The following is a 20,117-nucleotide window of genomic DNA, read 5'->3' on the forward strand; positions in this document are numbered from 1 at the left end:
GGCCGCTGGCGCAGCCTCTGTTGCTTGTGCACCTGGTGGGTGCCCTCGATCCTGGCGCCGGGATACCGCCTGGGTGGCATGCTGTGAGGGGCAGAGAGGGGTTAGACGAGAAGCACGGGTTTTACCTGGTCCTCAGGTTGTAGCGTCGGTTGCAAACCGTGCCACTACGTGCTCGCCTTCCCGGGGGAGAGATCGCTGAATCGCCTTGAGCTTCCACCGTTTCGCAGTTATCGTCCTTGCGAAGGTGGTAAGCTTTCAAGTCTGCGACGTGCACCGGACCAGCGGTTTCACCGCTCGCCAACAACCGCAGCTGGTAGGTGAGTGGCGTAGTCCGTGCCGTAACTTCGAACGGTCCAACCCACTTGTGCGCTAGCGACGCGGCGAAACCACGCGCTGCGTTACTAAGCGGGTGCGTTCTTTTCAGTACCAAGTCGCCCGTGTTGAAAACGACGTGACGACGACGTTTGTTGTACTGATCCGCTTGCTCCATGCGCGCGACATCGAGGTTTTCACGAGCCGCGCGCTGCGCTGCCTCAAGGCGCTCGCGAAGCTTTGCCGCGTACTGCGTAAGCGGAGGGGGCGCGGGCCCCGCCGCGTCAAGTAGGGCGTTCTCTAGCGGAAAAGCGATCTCTTTCCCAAAATTCAAGTAAGCAGGTGTCATACCCACCGACCTGTTCACGGTTGTTCTAGTGGCGAAAGCCAGTTCGGACAGCCGTGCGTCCCAATCTCTGTGCTGCTCGGTCGTCGCAACCAGCATACTCTTAACATTCCGATTCACTCTCTCGGTTATGTTGCTCTGAGCGTGGTAGGGACTCGTTTTCCTGTGGCGGATTTGAAGCGCCCGACAGGAATCAACAAAGACTTTGCTTGTGAAATACGAAGCATTGTCTGTAATCAAGTCGGAAGGGAAACCGAAACGAGTGAATGTCTCCAACAGTTTCTCCCAAATCCGTTCTGACACCAGCTTCCTAAGGGGGAAAACCTCAACCCACTTGGAATAGTGGTCCGTTATTACCAGGATATATTGGTGTCCGCGCGCGGAGCGAGGGAGGGGTCCCATGATATCGCACGCGACCACTTGCCACGGATAGTTGCTAACTACCGGCTTCATCATGCCAGCGGGTTTCCCCGCCCGAGGCTTGGCTACCTGGCAAACAGGACATGTACGGGCGTAACCCAGCACATCCTTTCTCATACCTGGCCAGGTCGCGACACGGCATAACTTGTCGTAAGTCTTACTGCCGCTGCCATGGCCTGCCAGCGCTGAGTCATGGAAGTACTGGAGGAATCGTTTCCGCAACTTCCTCGGGACCACGACTCGGAAGGGGGATGCAATCGCCTCTTCCTCGTCAAGTTGGGGGATGTAGCGGAGCAGTAAGCCATCCTCGCCCAGCAGATACGCGTCGTACTTGCCCTCAGCGTTCCCGGTGCAAGCTGCACTACTCGCAAGCTCTGTCAGCACCCGCTGGCATAGACCATCTGCTTTCTGGGCCTCAATTAGCTCTTCCCTACTGACCGCTACTCCCCAAGACAGATTTCTCTCTGCCTCACTTCTTGGCAGGCGAGTAGTCGCCGCCACCAGCTGCTGCGTCTTCTCTCTCTCGCAGCACCGCGTGGCAACTCTGTCCGCCTCCTTTCTCTTTTTACCTACGCAGGGCGCGACACTCGCGTCCGCCCTCTCCTCCTCTCCACTAGCGGCGACGCCGCTTTCATCAAAGCTGGTCTGCGCCTCTTCTGCGCTTCTGCCAGCCTTCAACGGTGCGCGCGATAACGCATCGGCCACCTTATTCATGCTGCCCCGGCGGTACTCAATGGCGTACGCGTAACGTTGCAACGTCAGCGCCCATCTCGCGAGTCTGCCTGCGGGGTTTTTCAGCCTCTTTAACCACGAAAGTGCCTGGTGATCTGTCTGCACGGTGAAAACCGCTCCGTCTAGGTACATGTCGAACTTTGACAATGCGAACATTATCGCCAGGCATTCCTTTTCGGTCACGGAGTAATTCCGCTCCGCCGATGTGAGCGTGCGGCTGGCGAACGCGACAGGGCGCAGCTTGCCCTCGTGTTCCTGCAACAAAACAGCTCCTACACCGGCATCACTAGCATCTGTCTGCAAGACAAACGGCTTGTTCAGGTCGGGGAGGCGCAAACTAGCGGTGTTCGCTATCGCGCGAGCCAAGGCAACAAAAGCGTCGTTCTGTTCCTTGCCCCAGACCCACTTCGAGCCTTTCCGCAACAGCTGGTTCAACGGTCTAGCGAGCTCTGAACAACTAGGGATGAATTGTCTGTAGAAGGCAACCATTCCCAAAAACCTCTGCAAGCTTTTCACGTCCGTCGGGCAGGGGTAGTTCAGAATTGCCTGCAGTTTGTCATCGTTCGGTCTCAAAGTGCCATCATCAACCACAAATCCCAAGAGGTTCACTCTCTTCGATGCCAACTGCACTTTCTTTGGGTTGATCGTTATACCCGCACGTCTCATTCTTTCAAGAACGGAATTCAAGTGAATGAGATGCTCTTCGAACGACTGTGAGAATATCACGACGTCGTCGAGGTACGCCATCGCGTAGTTGAACCTTGCATCGCCCAGCACGATGTCCATCAGTCGCATGAACGTGCTCGGTGCATTAGACAAACCAAACGGGAGTCGAGTAAATTCGAAGAGCCCGCGGTGACAGGTGAATGCGGTTTTCTGAATGTCACCTTCCGCCACCTCAATCTGCAGGTACCCTCTGCTTGCATCCAGGACTGTGAAGAACCTTGCGTTCCCTAACGCGTACATCACAGCCTCGATCGACTGGAAAGGGTACGCAACCGTAGGCGTCAGTGAGTTGAGCTTTCGATAATCAACACACAGCCTGACCGAACCATCTTTCTTTGGCGCTAGAACCACTGGGGACGCCCAGGGACTTTGTGAGGGTCTCACCGCGCCGGTATCAATCATCTCGTCAAGGGCGCTGTCGAGAAGCTGTCTCTTATGCGCGCTTAACGGCCGCGGGTTACATCTGAAAGGGCGCGCATCACCCGTTTCGATCTCGTGCTGAAGCAAGTCGGTCCTGCCTGGTTTCTCTGTGAAACAATCCGAAAACGGGAGTAAAGTTTCTACGAGCCTTCGGCGCTGACTACCGGTTCCCGAGAAGGACGCGATAATTGCTTCTAATGGGCTACCATTCAGTGTCGCGGGGGAGCCCTCTGCGACAAAAGCGTGAACGCTCGCTCGCTCAGCGACGCATTCCTGTTTGGGTGCGCTAACAAAGGGAATGAGGGGGGTGAAGGGGCTGTAGCGATAGCCGTTCTCCCCCATGTCAAGCACAATGCCTTCGCTCGAAAGAAAATCTCTTCCCAGAATAACTGGTATGGCTAAGCCGGGCAGATAGACGAAGCGATGCCTCCGCTTCCTGCCGTCAAAACGCAGGACCAGACGCACCGCTCCTTCTGCTTTTGTTGTCCCTGCTGCTAAGCTCAAAGTGGTTTCTGCTGGCCTTACACGGATGTTACATCTACGGCAGGCTTCGAAAACATCATCACCGACCAATGACAGAGTTGAGCCCGTGTCAACGAGTGCCGAGTAGCTTTGACCAACTAACCGCACTAGCATAAAAGGGCTCGAGCGCGACAACATTCCTTGCGCTCTACAGGCGAGGGGGACAAAAGCCTCTGCGCCCCCGGGGCGGTCGCCCGGTGACGCGGCGTGGGAGTACATTTCCCATTTTCCGCCGTGGTTACCACGAAATTCTCCCGCCGACGGCGACAGGCTGGTGTTACCAATTATGGCCGCCGGCGGTCCGCGTTTCCCTGCGTACGCCTTGCTTGACACTCTCGTACCACGTGGCCCGGCTGGTTGCAATTCCAGCAAAGCCGATCGTTCACCTGCCGCGCGGTCGGGGGATGCCGCGTTCCACGAAGCGGTTGGGGACGTATTTCCCCTCTCTCTGCGCCTATGCGGACGTCGCTGGCGAGCCCAGCTCGACGCCGCTGCTCGAACGCGTACGGGTCAAGAGCGCGAGGAATATCGGAGCCTTCCGCTGGCCTTTCCTGCCCAATCGTCATTACGTCTGCGCCCCTGGCGCGCGGCGCGGAGTCTTGGCCTCCGGCCCAGGCGCATCGCGGCTCTAGCGATTCGGCTGGCCTGGGGGGTGGCTGGTAGCGCAATTCAGCGAGTAAATCCGCCTGTACTACCTTCGCTTCCTGTGCTAGGGCCTCGAGGTTTGCAAAACCACGTCCCCGCAAATACGGCTTGAAGCGCGGATGGCATTGCCTCATCACGCGCGCGACCTGTTCAAGATCGGTTGCCGTGGGATCTGCCCTCTTGTAGAGCTCCTGCATTGCGCGTACATACTCGAGGAGGCTCTCCTCTGGGTGCTGTGTGCGCAACGCTAGCTCCTCAAGCATCCGGCGTTCGTAATCGGGCGGCAAGAACTCGGCGCGGAAGCGATCTGTGAAGTCTGCCATCGACTGGAAGGCCGGCTGGCAGCGTCTCCACCGCGCCGCGCTCTCAACAAGTGCCACGGGGATTACCTGCGCTAGCACCACGTCGTCTGGGGAACCCAGTGCCGTCTGATAATCCTCGAGTTCTTGCAAGAACTCGTGGACTGACTTCACGTCCGTGTAGCCGGAAAAGGAGGGAACCTCTACATTTATCCGCGGACGCGAGACTGCCGCCGCAGCTGTGGCTTGGTTGGCGCTAGCCACCGAACCGAGCTGAAGGGCGAACACCGACAACACCTCGTTCATCTGCCTCATCAAGGCGGCCGCATCGGTAACCTGCACAGACTCTACCGCGTCCTTTACCTCACTTCCGGACGCACTGGCGTCCGAAGCGGCGGCCCTATCTGGCACGTCTTTTCTCGGAGGCATTTCACTCAACAACTAAGGCCGGTCGGGAGCCTAAACGCGCACGACTACCACCTAGCCCGCATCAAGAGGCTAGTCACAAAGGCTAAACACTTCATAAAACGAACATATGCACAAAAAAATTAAAACACAAACCGCCCGACACTAACAAACACGCACATAACCCAAAACAAAATAAAACACTGTACAAACACTACTATACTACACTCCGTGTCATCTGTACACACGATAGCCCTAAACTCAAAATGGCGTCGCGCCTAACATACAAAGGACCGGCCCGTCGTGTTGCCGTGCGCTGCCACGTTGGCAGAAAAATCGTCCACATGGGTGCTAATTCAGCCCCACGTTGGGCGCCAGTTGTGGGCGATTCCTCTGCCCGAGGGATGCGCACGACAAACACACAGTGGGCCGTATAACAAACATATTTAATCTCACAGGGATCTTGTCGTCCGGGTGGCTGCGGGTCGTTTCCGTGGAGAGCCGGGAGGGAAGTGGGAGCGACGAGCCAGGGACCAGGAAGCGCCAGGGACCAAGAAGAGCCAGACGGCGGCACGAGCCTTCCTTTATAGACCCCTCGCGCGGGACCGGTTATCCCCGAACGAGCGGGGAGAGGGAAACCGGCAGCGCGCAAGGAGCCTTGGGAAGGTGGTGCGGCCGTTGGAAGCGCGGCGCGCCACGGGCGCTAGAGATATGTGGCGTGGGCCCCCACAACCTTAATCTCTGTTGGACAGTTAGCCCCGGCAAACGTCGCTATCATCGATTCTGTCGGCACCCTAGAGCCACCAGCATCCCTGCTGCAACGGAGTAGTGATAAGATGCCAATGCCAGCCTCATTAAATTTCTCGATCATTTCTTGCGGAGAAGCCGACGAATCCACGCCGCGCAGCTTTTACACGTGCCAGCTGTTCAGGTATAAAAGGCTTTACTGGCAGTGATGCAAACGATGTGCATCGAAGCAAGTCCGACACACACTGTATATTCGAGGACTTACAGAGGATACCTCTCCTGCCAAACGGACGCACCTCAGAGATTTCTAGGTAGTGGGGGGTGACAGCCTTTAGCTGCTCCTGGATTATTTTTGGATTTTTCAACTTCAGGTATCCATCCCCAATTGGTACAAATGCCACCGGTATTATACTTATTCCATTTCGTCCGAAAGATTCCAAGTCCAAGCTTTGGGCCGGCAGACTGGCAAACCAGGATGCCGAACCCCCACCTGGGGAAGCTAGAGACATTATAGGCCTAATTGTACATGAATCCTAGTTTCGGTTTAAAACCCTCGATTTTCTTTGCACGCTATTGTAATGCATTGCGTCAGTGCAAAGATGTCTTCCAGGAGACGACCCAGTCGGAATCCATTATGCAGCTCCATGAATCCTAGTTTCGGTTTAAAACAAATACTGGCCAGTGCCCCGACGTGAAATGGCCTCACCGGAGAGTCAGGCTCGCAGACAAGATATGATCCAGCACTCAGGAGAAGAAAGCAGAACAGCACACCAGCACACTAGCACAGTAGCACAGTAGCCCGTCTCTTCAACGGTAGGGCCCCCAAACCTCTTCTTGCGTTTGTCCACAGTGAAGCTTCTTGTTGTTGTTGTTGTCCAAATAACTTATGGCACATAGCCACAGAGGGGGATCGGCCAAGAATTGGGTGAAGCTTCTCCTTCGTCTCCTTTGCCTCTGCTAACGCCACCACGAGCTTCTTCTTCTCCCGTCTCCAGGCCTACGTGCCTAGGGCGGGAGTGATCGGCTTCTTTTGGTGGAAAATAGTTTTTCAGTTAAATAGGACAGAAGGTTCGTTCGAACGTTGTGACGGCGGCACATTGAATCCAGGTGTCCGCAGAAAAGTTTTTTAATACTAAAGTTTTCGCTGTATCACTAGGTTTAAGCCTTACTTAACCCCCTCCCCTTGCTCCCCCTCCCCCCATTTTTTTTATTTCGACACCATCGAAACGCAGTCGGTCCCTACCGCCGGCGGCTACGTTTCGATGGGAGCAAAATGAAGAGGCATCCGCGTGCTTTGCGAGGTCAGAAGAACCCCAGGTGGCCGAAATTACTCAGAAGCCCTTCAAGACGGCTCCTGTTTCCCTCTTTCCACTTTTACTCTCACCTTCCTCACTTCCTTTAAGGCACCGTTTATGTGTCCATAGAAATGATGATGATGATGAGTCTGTGGTCATTCCCCTCGTATCAGGAGATCAACGGGGTCCCCGGATTAGACCAAAAAGTTGTAGAAAACAACACTTAAAACACGCATACACATTGTCGCACAAAACAGCACAAATTCACGCACTGGCACACACACACTCACACACGCACTGTGGCAGTCACTGAGTGCGATGTTCAGTCGTTTGGCGGGCATCGCTGAGGTATTTGCCACCACTGTTGTAGCCTAGCCTTCGGGATGGAAACCGTGACTGCGACTTGCGATAGCGTTCGCTTCGTTGTCGCTTTCGTCGCCCGCCTTGAAGCCCAATGCGCGCAAAAGGGTGGCGCCATCTGCGTGTCGAGGAGACAACCCGTTGCAGTGGAGCACCAAGTGTTCTAGGAGCTCCACATGTCTTCCGCAGGCTCTGCAGGTGGCGGTTTGTGCCTCGGCGGAATTATCGAAGCTCCGAACTACCCCCGCTGTTGTCGTACAAGAGTTCTGGAGCAATTGCCTGCTTGTGCGTGCAGTACATCTGGAGCGCTGTTTTGATCTTCATAGCGGATTGCCAGCGGCCGGTCTCTGCTGCTTGCACCCGGGTCCGCACCGCGCGTCCGCTCTTCCGTTGAGTTAGCTCGTTGTTCTCTTGGGTGGAATTTTTAAAGAGGCTGTACTTGCAACGCAACCGCTGTACCTGAGAGCACCATCGCGTTCTGGTTCCCTTAAAATGGAGGTACCGTAACACTCGTCGTGCCCATCGTGAGTCGGGTAATATGCGGAGCCGTTTCTTGAATGCAATTTTGCTGCTGGCTTCTCGTGCTTCGAACGACGACAAGCCGAGGTCACCCTGGATTGCCTCAATGGCAACTCGCCCGTGACACCACAGGGCTACTCGGCCAACTTCGTGTTGTCCGCGCTCGCAGCCAAGCACGCGTGGAGGCCGATATGCATACCACAGCATTCGCGAATGTCAGGGCCGGAACGTGCACAGCCTTCCACAATTCGCGGGCTATCACGTATCGGCTGCATCCCCACAGGAACCGTTTGCGCAAAATACAGCACGCTCGCTAGGAGGAACGTCGCACGTGTTCTTCATGTGCTGCATATACGTCTCTTTGCGCACTAATGTTAACGCCGACGTACCTGTAGGTGGTGTCTGAGGTATGAGCTCTCCGCTTGGCAGACGCAGAATGGAGAGTGTGGTGCTGGGGCCCGCGAAGCACAGCACAGCTGATTTCCTTGCATTGAAGGCTAGCCCCACTTTTCTGAGATGTTCGGCGGAGATGGAGACAAGCTTCTACAGCTGTGCTTCCTCCGCGGCTAGAAGTACAATGTCATCTGCAAACAACAAGCTCGGTAGTGTCCAGGACTCTGGAATGCCATTGTGCAAGTATGGAAGGGCAAATCCGACGCCAGAGCGGACCAAGTGTTGTTCGAGCTCTGCTGTGTAGAGCATGTACAAGATCGGCGACATTTGGCGTCCTTGTTCCAGTCCTACCCGCACGGGGACAGGGTCGGTGCAGGCATCGGCTAAGTATCCCACCACGGTGTTGTCGCTATATAGTTCCTATAGTAGCTCGATCCATCTTGTTGGCAGCCCGATAGTAGCCATTCAGTGGAGTAGAAGCTCGCGGGGAACACTATCATAAGCCCTACTTACGTCCAGGAAGCATGCCACAAGCCCTCGATTTTCTTTGCACGCTATTGTAATGCATTGCGTCAGTGCAAAGATGTCTTCCAGGAGACGACCCGGTCGGAATCCATTATGCAGCTCCGAAAGCTGGCCCTTCGCCTCGGCCCATGATACTATCCAGGTGTTCAGTACATGGGCGAGCACCCTGTAGAATACACTAGAGATAGTCAGCGGCCTGTAGCCCCTGATGGAGCCTCGATCCCCGCGTTTTTTCGGGAGGAGGCATACCTTGCCGCGGAGCCAGTCCTCGGGGATAGGGTCGCCGGCGATGATTCCAGTGTATAATTCAGCAAGCTGTTCGCGGGCCTCCTTGCCAAGACATTTAATAAACTCAGCGGGAATGCCGCTCAGTCCTCGAGCTGTGTTAGCCCCCATGTGGGCGATGGCTCGGTCAAGCGCCTTAGTTGTCACCGACCGGGAGTTGAGATCTGAAGTATCGCTGTCGCACGATGTTGGTACACGTGTCTCAGCTCCAGTGTCAGATTCTTCCCGGTGATCAGACTGCCCTTATACTTAGTGAAAATGGTCTGTGAGATGGTGTGCTAGCTCAGTGACCACTGCACCTGTGGTAGTGCCCCGTAGCACATGAGCTGATGGCTTCCTGTCCAGGGAGGACACATATGCCAAGAACTTGCGTGGAGCGTTGCGCCCGGCTCTCGTGATTTCTTGTAGCTGTTTTTGATTGCAGACTGCCATTTTCACCAGGACAAGTTGTTGCGCCTCCCTCTTGCGAAAAAGGTACTCTTGCCAGGCCAGGTGACAGTCTTCCACAGGGAGTTGTTTGACCGCGCTCTGCAATGGAGACGGTTGGCCGTGCGCCGCGCTCCGATCGAAAACTTAACCTCATCGTCCCACCACTTTTTGCGCCGCATTCCTCCCCGAGATGTGGCGCGAACTGCGTGCATGATGCGCAGCAGCTCTCCGACGTACTCGGCGTACGTGGTGGCCTCCCTGCGCGTGTTGCTGTTTTCAAATGAATTGGCCACAGCTTCATATGAGTCCACTCGAAGCTAGCGTGTTTCCGGGCTCTGGATCCCCTATCTTGGAAGTGCGGTGTGCGGTGGTTGCCATAGACAGTCGAATGCGGTTGTGGTCGCTAACGACACTAAAACAGCCATCTTCATCGATGTGTATCTGCGTGACGCTGGCTGCCAGCATAGGCGACACAAGCACATAGTCTGTTGTTGAAAGGCTGCTTCGGGCACTCCATGTGAACTGTCCTTCGCAGTCGGCCCGGATGTTGGCAATTTCCAGGCCGTGCTTATGGGTCCAGTCGATCATGGTCTGGGCATTGTAGTCCTGGTAGCCATCCAAGGACTGAATATGCCCGTTAAAGTCGCCCATGAGTATCACCTCTTTACCGGAAGCTCACCTCTGAATATCCTCTGTGAGGCACCGCGTAATTTGGGAATTCCCATCGTGTTGTCCGCACGTCACGGCAAGATATACTACGCCGACGATCATGGGAATACCCAGGATGGTGCCAGTAATCCATATGTGCTCACAGCACGCGTCTATCAGATTTTCCCACGTGGAGTCGCTTCTCCGCAGCATCCCGACTCCTCCTCCTTTGCGGGACCCCTGTTCGCGATTGTTTCCAGCCCAGTGCCATCGTTCGTGGACCGGGGGCTCCTCTAAGTCCCTAAGATGAGTCTCAGCTACCGCGAACAGGGTGAAATTCTCGTTGTTTAGTGTCTCGGAACAGTTCTTCCCACTTTGCCTCTTTTCGTTCTCCGTGGAGGTTCAGGAAGCCTACGCGAATTGCGGTGGGATGTCTGTGGCTGCGTGCGTGGTTTCGTCGGCGCCTTGTTGGGGCAGGTGGTGAGCCAGCATCAGGTGGTGCCTGACCAACTCTCCCACAGCGGTGTACATTGTCGGTAATGTGACCTGGGGGCTTCACATTGGGATTGGTGTAGTGCCCCATTGGGGGGGGGGGAGGATGGATGTTGACTATTCCCTGCGCCTGTTGGTGGGGAGGTTGCACTGCTGGCGGTAGTTGAAGAGTGCTCTGCGACTCTGCAGTCTGACTCGTACACTCTGCGGGTGGGGAGTGTTGGTGTTGCTGGGTTTATCGGGCTTGTGGTGTCCGGGCATGGTGCGGCTGCTTTATTCTGTCCCTGTGCTCGTAGCGAGGACGCTGGACTAAAAAAATTCTTCGTGGCCTCGCTCATCCTCGTTGCAACAAACCGGGCACCCTCGGTGGTATAGTGAATTCCGTTCCTGTCCAACATTGTTGGGGTCCAGCCTTTGCTGAGGTCAATGAAGCGATGTTGGTTTCGCTTGCAGCATCTCTTCAGCTGGGCGTTAGCGGTCAGTACTGCTGCGCGAACCTCCCCTCCTCGAGTGGTAACTTTGGGCAAAGAGCATCCTAAAGATGCTCATCCTAAAGACGAGATGCTCATTGGCGGGGACTTCAACGCGCAGCATCCAACAAGAGGTTACAGCCGCTCCTGTCTTCTCGGAACACGTCTGCACATCACATCCACAGAGGTAGCGGGACTATACCTCGGGAATGACACCGATTATCCGACACGACGAGGCATGCATTCCGGTCAACATGATATGCCACCGGATCTTACCTGGCAGTCGAACAACATTATCCAAGATTGGCGATGGGATCCTAAAACAATGGGCAGTGATCATTACCCTATATGGATGCAGCTCCCGTCCAATCTACGCCGCCCCAAACGAAATACCCGTACCGTCAATTGGAAAAACTTCCGACAGGCTTTAGATGATCATCTCGCCGAACTGCCAGTCGAATACTCCTTCAACAAGCCCGTGATTCAGCCACTGTAATCACGCAAGTAACAGAAGACGTTGCTGTACTTTCCCTCACCTGCTTAACCTATGGGAAAGCAGACAGCAAGCCGAACTCGACTACCTCCAATCTGGATGAGAATACAAAAATCTTCTAAAACTTCGTCGCCTCACTGCTGAGGCCCGCCGTTTAGCAAACGCCTTGGAAGAAGTCAACGGCTTGACTTTTGTAGCACTTTATCCTATAGGACCAACACCAGCAAGCTGTGAAGAGTATTCCGGGCCATGAACGGCAAGAGCAAATTCGCAAATACTGGAGAAACCCTTCTCCTCCGCACTAGTCAGACTGCTACCGAGCTTGAACAGGAGGCAGCCGCGCACTTTCTTTCCGCAACCCGCCTCACCACTCCCCCCCTCCCCCCCCCCCCCCGATACCTACGCACGTGTTCCATCCCCAGACTCTACTAGCATTAACGCCCCTTTAACACATTTGAATTCGAATATGCTCTTTCACAAGTTAAAAAGAACAGTGCTCCCGGCAAAGATGGCATCACTTGGAGCATGCTCCGGAACTCCAGCACACCTACTAAGGAAAAATTGCTTGACCTCATCAACCAGTACTGGGATACGGGCTGCCTACCAGCACATTGGAAACACACAGTAGTCGTCCCCATTCCCAAGCCTGGAAAACACCCCACGCAACTTGCCAATTACTTGCGACCGATCTCTCTAACCTCAACCGTCTGTAAGCTAATGGAACGCATGGTCACCAATCGACTTACACATCCCACCTTGAGACCTCAAATTATTTTCACCCGTTCCAGACTGGCTTCCGCCCTCAGCTAGGAACACAGGACAGCCTTTACCTTCTCCACACCAACCTGAACAGAGCACGTCGATGGTGCAAAGGCCGTCCTGACATACTCGTAGCTGTCGATTTACACAAGGCATTCGACACCATGAGCCATCGAGTCATTGTCGACGCGCTCATGCACACTGGAGTTGTTGCCCGCATTATCAACTTTGTGAAATCCTTCCTGAGTAACAGAACCTATGAAATTCAAATCGATACCAACCACACGGCACAACATTTTACAAACCGCACGGGTGTGCCTCAAGGCTCAGTCATTTCCCCCACTTTATTTAACATCATCATGGCGAAAATCGCATGGCAACTAGACAAAATCGATGGCCTATGGTTTACAATATACGCGGACGACATCACGCTCTGGACCACGTACCGTAATACGGCTCGAGAACAAACGGAGACGCTGCAACTAGCACTAGATACAATCGTCATTGAACTTCATTCTACAGGCATGCGTCCATTCCCGAAAAAAAACTAAACTTCTGATCATACATCCACCGCTTGGCGGCGAGGACGTCAACCTTCACTTCTGCGGTCAAAGCATCGAGCAACCCCCGCAGCGTAATTCCGTCTCCTCAAAGGTAGGGTCCCGCTTCTTCCTTCTCATCGCTGGTTGCCTCTGAGCGGGTTAAACGGCGATTGTTACCAACAGGTGTCTCTGAACGCAACCTAAAGGTAACATACACTCACTGAAATGCAGGAAATTATTATGATGAGGCTAATTGAATAGTGTTACCATGCGTTTGTCGTGCCTTCACATTGTGGTTCTGTTCACGGTTGGTTTTGCGGCTATTAAGAATTAAAAACTTCACATAATGCAACGTAAAGGGGTACAGCCACCCAAAATGATTTTGGTAGCTTAACTTTATGTTGTGTTTAAAAAAAATCAGAAAAAATTACACTTAACAGATTCGAAAACGCTTTTATTCCCTCAGTGCTTAGGTAATTAGTGCCAATCCATTGCGCTAATGAATTTTTTTTTCTTTATTGCCGGTCTTCACCAACACAAAACAAAACCAACAAAAACGCGCTACAAACAGAATACTCACAGCAGAGCGGTTACCACAAGCATGACACTGTTAATACAGAAGCCGGCAGGCTCATACGAGTTGCCTTTGTCAAGTTAAAATTCCTTCAGCTCGCATAGTGGTTCGACTCTTGAAATCCAGTCTGGCACAGTAGTCTTCAATTTGTGCATTTCAACCAATGCGTGTATACTCTCGCGAAAGTAGAGCCTTGCAGGGCGGGCTTCAGGGTCACAGTGAAAACCCGCCATTCTGGACCGTCATAGACTGTGCAGGCCTATTACCATAACCGCATCAAGTGGAATCCCATCATTATTTTCAATTGGCAGGAATCTAATCCCGTATGAGTCTAATGGTAATTCTTTTTTAACAGTTCGTTGCAGCAAATCCCAAAAATAGACGCCCTCCCAACAGTGCAGAAATACATGGTCTATTGTCTCTGGTTGTTTACATATTAAGCAAAGTGAACCCCATGGCAGATAAAAGCCCTTGCTTTCAAAAAACGTTTGTACCGATAATGTTCCTGTATGTAACTTAAAGAAAAACGTCCTTACCCCAGGATAAACGGGCATTCTTTTGACACGCTTCAGTACGTCTCGACCTAGACGGCCGCTATACAAGGCTCTGTACACAGGAACAGAGAAGTCGTCACAAACAGCTTTATACAGGTTCTTCTTTTTCACTGAACTTAAGTATTCTGTCGAGAAGCGAGCTGACAGAATTCGAACACTGCTGACAACCTCTTTTAAAAAACTAGAAAGACGCCCTGGCATGCTTTCCGTGGCAACAACGAAATTGGGCAACGCCCGCGCGAGCCTCACTTGGCATACAGTGCGCAAAAAGGGGTCGGTAACGTCAGAAAAAAATATGTTTACAAGCTGGCGCACAAATAAGTGAGCAAGCCCGAGACCTCCGTCTTTAATTGGCCGGGACAGGTTATCCCGACTACATCTTTCCCAGCTTGATGCCCAAACAAACAAAGCAAAGATTCGGTGTAGCTTTTGAACACTCAACCTAGAACAATGAAGTGCTTGCATGACGTACCACACCTTGGCAACAAAAAAAAAAAAAACACACGGAGGTAGCGTGCCGCCTCACCGTTGCTATTCTGCTCGCTAAGCTCCGCTACGGTGCCCCTTACTTTGACTTGACCGCAGCCAATTACAAGACACTTGGCTTACTTTATAACTCTGCCTTGAGGGTTATAACTGGTCTACGCGTACACAGACTCATCACGGAGCTTCACAGATTGGCTCAACTCCCACCAGTGGATGCATTTATTGCTATGCATCGAGCCAATCATGAAATTCGCCTGCGTCACACACCCAACGGGCATCACCTCCTCACTCGAATCTGACGAAGCAAACATACACTTGCCCATATTGGACCACCTTACAGCACCATGGACAGAAACATTGGTAACGGATCCAAAACCCCTTCCAACCAACATTAAAGGGCCAGGAAGAGATCACCGACAACGCCACATAATTGATACCATAGATACCAGCACATCGGTCTCCGCATTTATACCGACGCCGCCCTATATCATGACGATGATACCGGCATCACATTTGCAACCACCGCTTACTACCGTGAGGGTTAATTCACAGCTGCACGCTACTAGCCGCAGTGGTCTCAGGTACTGGTCCGCAACTGAACTCGAGTTAACGGCCATCGACGAGGCCCTTCAACACTGCACCAAAGGAACAGATTGTTTCATCCACATCTAGACCGACAGTCAAGAGGCTATAAAAACCCCGCAAGCCCGTTCTTACAAGACCTCAGTATAACACCGCATCAAAAAGCGCTGCCGCTACCTGCGAGAGACCTCACAAGTCTGGGTACAAATTCATTGGACACCTGGACATCACGCACAAGGAACTGGGAACAAAATGGCCCACGAGGCCGCTGGCGCGCAGCTAGAGGAAGACCACCGGCATAGCCTTGATGTGGGCCCGTCCAACTCAGGCCACACTTACTGTTCTTCCGTCTCCATCATACCGGACTCTGTCACCACGCGGCTTAAACACGAACGGAGGGGTTTGTTGCGGGACCTTGTCCCCGATATTACTCCTCCGATCCCTTCCGGCCTCTCTCGTCCTGCCCAAGTTCTAACTCACAAGGCGCGAGCCGGTGCAGCGTAAACACCGGACATCCTGAATCAATGGCGCCGAACCAAGACCAGCTGCCCCAACTGCCCTGCTGACTCCGTTGACCTGCAGCACTTGATCTGGACCTGTCCTGGCACTGCTGGCCTCCGCGCACCCTACACATCTGCTCACCACATTCGGAGTGGACAGCTCCCAATACCAACGCCAAGCGCAAGCTTAGTGCCCTGCTAGACTTCATGTCAGAGTCTGGCGCCCTCAACCTCACCCAACCCACTCCCTTCCCCTCTAGGCCTCAGGTCATCCTCATAAATGAAGGTTTTTGAATGAATGAATGCATCTACCCGTCGGTTTCTGTGCGCTTGCGTAATGCGCTTGTTTCGGTTACGTACGTAGCGAGTGATATTCGTTAACCGCGTATATATTTCGCTTTGAGTGTAAGCCATTATTTCAATCGAGGGCAGAACTGAAAGCGACACAGTACCTGAGACCAGATATACCACAGCAACATGGTGTAACACTGGTAACATCACGATGAAAGATCCGACCCCGTAGCTTTGTCTCCATAGCCAGAAACTTGTCCGCGAGTATAGTCTAAAACCCAAAATCGTTGAGGTGCAAGCAAGTCGGAGAATTCGATATCAAAGTGGAAGGGATGTCCGTACCAAAAGTTGACCAAAAGTGAATCCTAGGAGTATACATACAAGAAAACGGATACAATGACGGCTAGGCATATTAAGGAGTATAGCACTGAAGGGCCGACGCTTGAAAGAAAGAAGCTTAATCAAGCTTATGCAGGCGTTAGCGGTAATCCGCATAAGCTACGCTACGCTATATTTAATCCTCAGAGCAGAAGAAAATAAGAAAATTAGAAGTACTCATTAGATGATGCGTAAAGAGGACCCTGGGACTACCAATGAGTACTCTTGCTATGGGGGTACACAATACGTGGGAAGAAACAGCAGAGGCTGTTAGAGTGCCGCAACTTGAAATGCTAAGCCAGACGACTACAAGAAGAGCCATTCTAAATATCGTAGGCCTGCAGACAGACAGAGGGATGCAACAAAAGTCAAGCATCCCACAGATATACCGAGATAAGCTAACCATCTCCCCTCTTCCTCGACACATGCACCCCATATACAACGCTGGAAGGAGGCAAAAAGAGAGCAGAAGCACTTCGAGCCACTAGACAGCAAGGCATACGTTGATGCGGCGAGTGGGAAGTCGGGTGCGGCGGTAGGCTCAGTAGTCGACAGCCGAGGCGGCAGCCACGATCAGAAGCCGCAACTCCGAAACAGCTGAAGAAGTTGCGACAACGCTCGCTTGCGCAGGAAAGGAAGCAAACTGTATAATATGCGACAGCAAAACAGCCATATACAATTATTGAAATGGAAGGATTAAACCGGAAGCGATGAGAACCTTGGCAGGAAAAGAGCTGAACAGAAAAGGCAGGTTAATATCGACTCTAGCGTAGTCGTCTGTTGCTGGTAACGAGGCGGTAAACGAGTAAGCCCGAGCTGTCTATACTTATTTGTAACCCCCCCCCCCCCTTTTTTTATTGCGAAGCAATACTACTTTAGCTATCACCTCAGCCAGCGCCATCTAGAACTCTCAGCCCGTCAAAAGGCGCGGCGGTGGCAGCCACGCTTGACCTTTAGCATGACCTGGCTGTGTGACGTCGTACCATCTGTGTAAGAGTGGGGGCTCAACTCGCGCCGTCGCCTTGCGCGGTGGCAGTTACGGCCTGACTCCGTTCCTCTCACTAGTGGCGCTGCGCGCTGCGTGACGTCATACCATCTGTGTAAGAGCGGATAGCGGGGCTCAACTCGCGCTGTTGCCTTGCGCGGTGGCAGTTACTGCCTGACTTCTGCTCCTCTCACCAGTGGCGCTGCGCGCTGCGTGACGTCATACCATCAGTGTAAGAGCAGAGGCTCACCGTCGCCGTGCGCGGTGGCAGTTACGGCCCGACCTCGCTCCTCTCGTCAAGCCACGAGATGCCGCCTACAGTCAAAGCGCTTAGGCAGGCTGCAAAGAGCAATGTTTAGCAAAGAGGAAGCAAAAGCGAGCCAAACAGACAGAAGAAAAGCGCGAAGAACGGCTTTTCAAGCGACGCGCGCAGCAGCAGCTAGGCAGAAAAGGCGGTCAATAGAGAGATTTAGCTTACCGTGATCCGCGATCCGCCACCGTGACTCTCTACTGCGCGTGGGCGGGGCGCTCAAGCTGATTGGTCCCGACGCGGTAGATCCGTGTGCCGACATCCAGTATGTGGCGCCATCTATCGGCGTCAAGGTGGGTCTGGGCATGCTCAGTGGAATGCGCGGTAGCAGATCACGGTAGCGGATCGCGGATCACGGTAAGTCAAAACTAGAAAGTTTTAGCTTGCCGTGATCCGCTACTGGGATCCGCCACCGCGCGTTCTACTGCGCATGCCCAGATCCGTTGACGCCGACAGATGGCGCCACATACTGGATGTCGGTAGTGTTCCTGTATATGCTCCCGCAGGGCTAGCATATACAGGAACACGATGTCGGCACACAGACCTGCCGCGTCGGGACCAATCAGCTTGACCGCCCCGCCCATGCGCGGTAGAGAGCCACGGTGGCGGATCGCGGATCACGGTAAGCTAAATCTCGCTACTCTCTAATGTCTTCTGTAGCAGAATCGACGACAGAAGCAGGAGAGGAAGGTACGAATTTGTCCGATAGTTTGGAACGTGCATCTGCTAGCAGCACTATCAGTTCGGCGACTAAAGTAGTGAAAGGCGAACGCCTAAGAAGTCTCACCTTGTCTAGCGTTCCTGCCAATCCCACACTTAAACGCTCGCCAAGGAACGCCACGAGACAGGAGCGATAGCGTACAATCCAAACGCAAACTTGTCGGAGAAAGTGTGTCAGATACTGCGCCTTTCTTCCAGACGTATGTAAAACCATAGCTAAACACAATACAGTCAAGAGTCACCACAGCCATAACAGCAAACATAACCGGAGCATCACCATGGTGAAATAGCACAGCCAATTGCATCACCACCAGCTGTACAATAGTAGTACCACGTATTGCTTCGCAATCACCAGGCTTAACCAAGCTAAGCCACAGCCAATTTTCTTTTTCTTCTTGAAATGCTCTTTCTCTCTCTACGTGTAACCGCGTAGCCGTCCGATTTCCATAACATGGGCGAACATCTCTTAAATTATACCGAATTAGTCGAAAATTAGACAAAGCAGAAAACTAGTGCCACCAACGGGTCTGAGCAACAAAGAGGTGAACGCACGGCGACGTCTAAGGCAGCGGATTATATACACCCTGTCCGCGCCTGTCACATCCAGAAAAACGAGAAAGGACGAAAAATGAAAACAATGCGGGCCTCAACCAGGCAATTTGGGAATGCGCCAACCTTCCCGTGGCCAAGACAAAGAAGAGAAGCCTGGGGAGGCAAGACCATTTTTGCCTGCCTCTAATCGCGGAGGTGCCAGCCCACGTCCCGTAGGCCTGCGTGACAGGGACGAGCAGTAGGGGGCCTTCATTCTGGTGGAAATAAAAGTTGTTCTCACACACACACGCATATAGGAAGCTGATACCGCACCCAGCGGTATCAGCGGCAGCAGCGCTGCCGCTGCCGGGTGTCCAATCCAGGCGTCCGTGCTGCGCCTGTCGTTTGGCGCTTCCTCGAACGCCGCACCACACTACAGAGGCAGATATAGAACCAGGGGCGTTTCAAATTGTTTACTATACGTCTAGCGAATACACTTTATAGGAATCACACAAACGAAAAATCTACCGCTTCACTATCGCAGAATTGTTAGTTGTCCCTTCGTTGCAGAGAGATACCTCGAATGCCGCCGCTTTGAAGCTGTGATTTTAAGCCGTGGAACTCGGACGAACACAGCCAAAATGCTTTACTTCCTGGAACAGGCCTGAAGAGCAGTTTTCAGATGCACAGGGCACCGTGAGCTAGTCCTCGTCGCTGCTGGAGTAATCGCTGTCGTAATTGGGGTGTTCCAGTTGTCTTGCGATTCGGTTCATCTCTTCTTGCTTGGTGGTGACGTAGTACTAAAACATATCCTGATGTTCTCCAGCGCTATTCGCCTCAGTTCGATGTGCTTGGCAAATTCTTCTCCTTGGTTCTCCAAGACGCGAATACGTAGGCTTTCCAAATCGTAGATGTTCTGGTCCATGAGCTCAATCTGTCTGAGGGCATTGTCGATCCTCTTTTGAGAGGTAAAAATGCGAAATAAACGCAAGCCAGTCATGATAGGCGGTTCGATATTTCCCAGCCGAAACTCCATTCTGAGACTGGGCTTTGGCCTCTTCTTTTGCTCGCTGTGATGTGGTGTGTGCGTTCGGAAAGGCATGATTCCGGTATGGTGATGATGATAATGTATTGTTGATTGGGCCCCTTAGAATCGGTGGATTGGCTTGCCGAAATAAATATTACAAAAAGAAAAAGAATAGACTAGAGGGCATAAAAAGAAAATATAGGAGGAAAAAGAAACGTCGACTGCTGTGTCACTGTTTCCACTCGTAGCGTCAGGCTCAGTTAGTACTCTGTAGCGTCTTCTGAGCAGCGTCACCTGGCGATAAATAGCAGAAATATTGTAAGGTTTGGTTTATCGGGTTTAACATCCCAATGCGCGGCTGTGAAACGCCGTAGTTGAAGGCTCCGGAAATTTCG

The sequence above is a fragment of the Amblyomma maculatum genome, chromosome 4, assembly GCF_055883805.1.
Source record: "Amblyomma maculatum isolate TAMU_Amacu chromosome 4, ASM5588380v1, whole genome shotgun sequence".
Taxonomy (NCBI): domain Eukaryota; kingdom Metazoa; phylum Arthropoda; class Arachnida; order Ixodida; family Ixodidae; genus Amblyomma; species Amblyomma maculatum.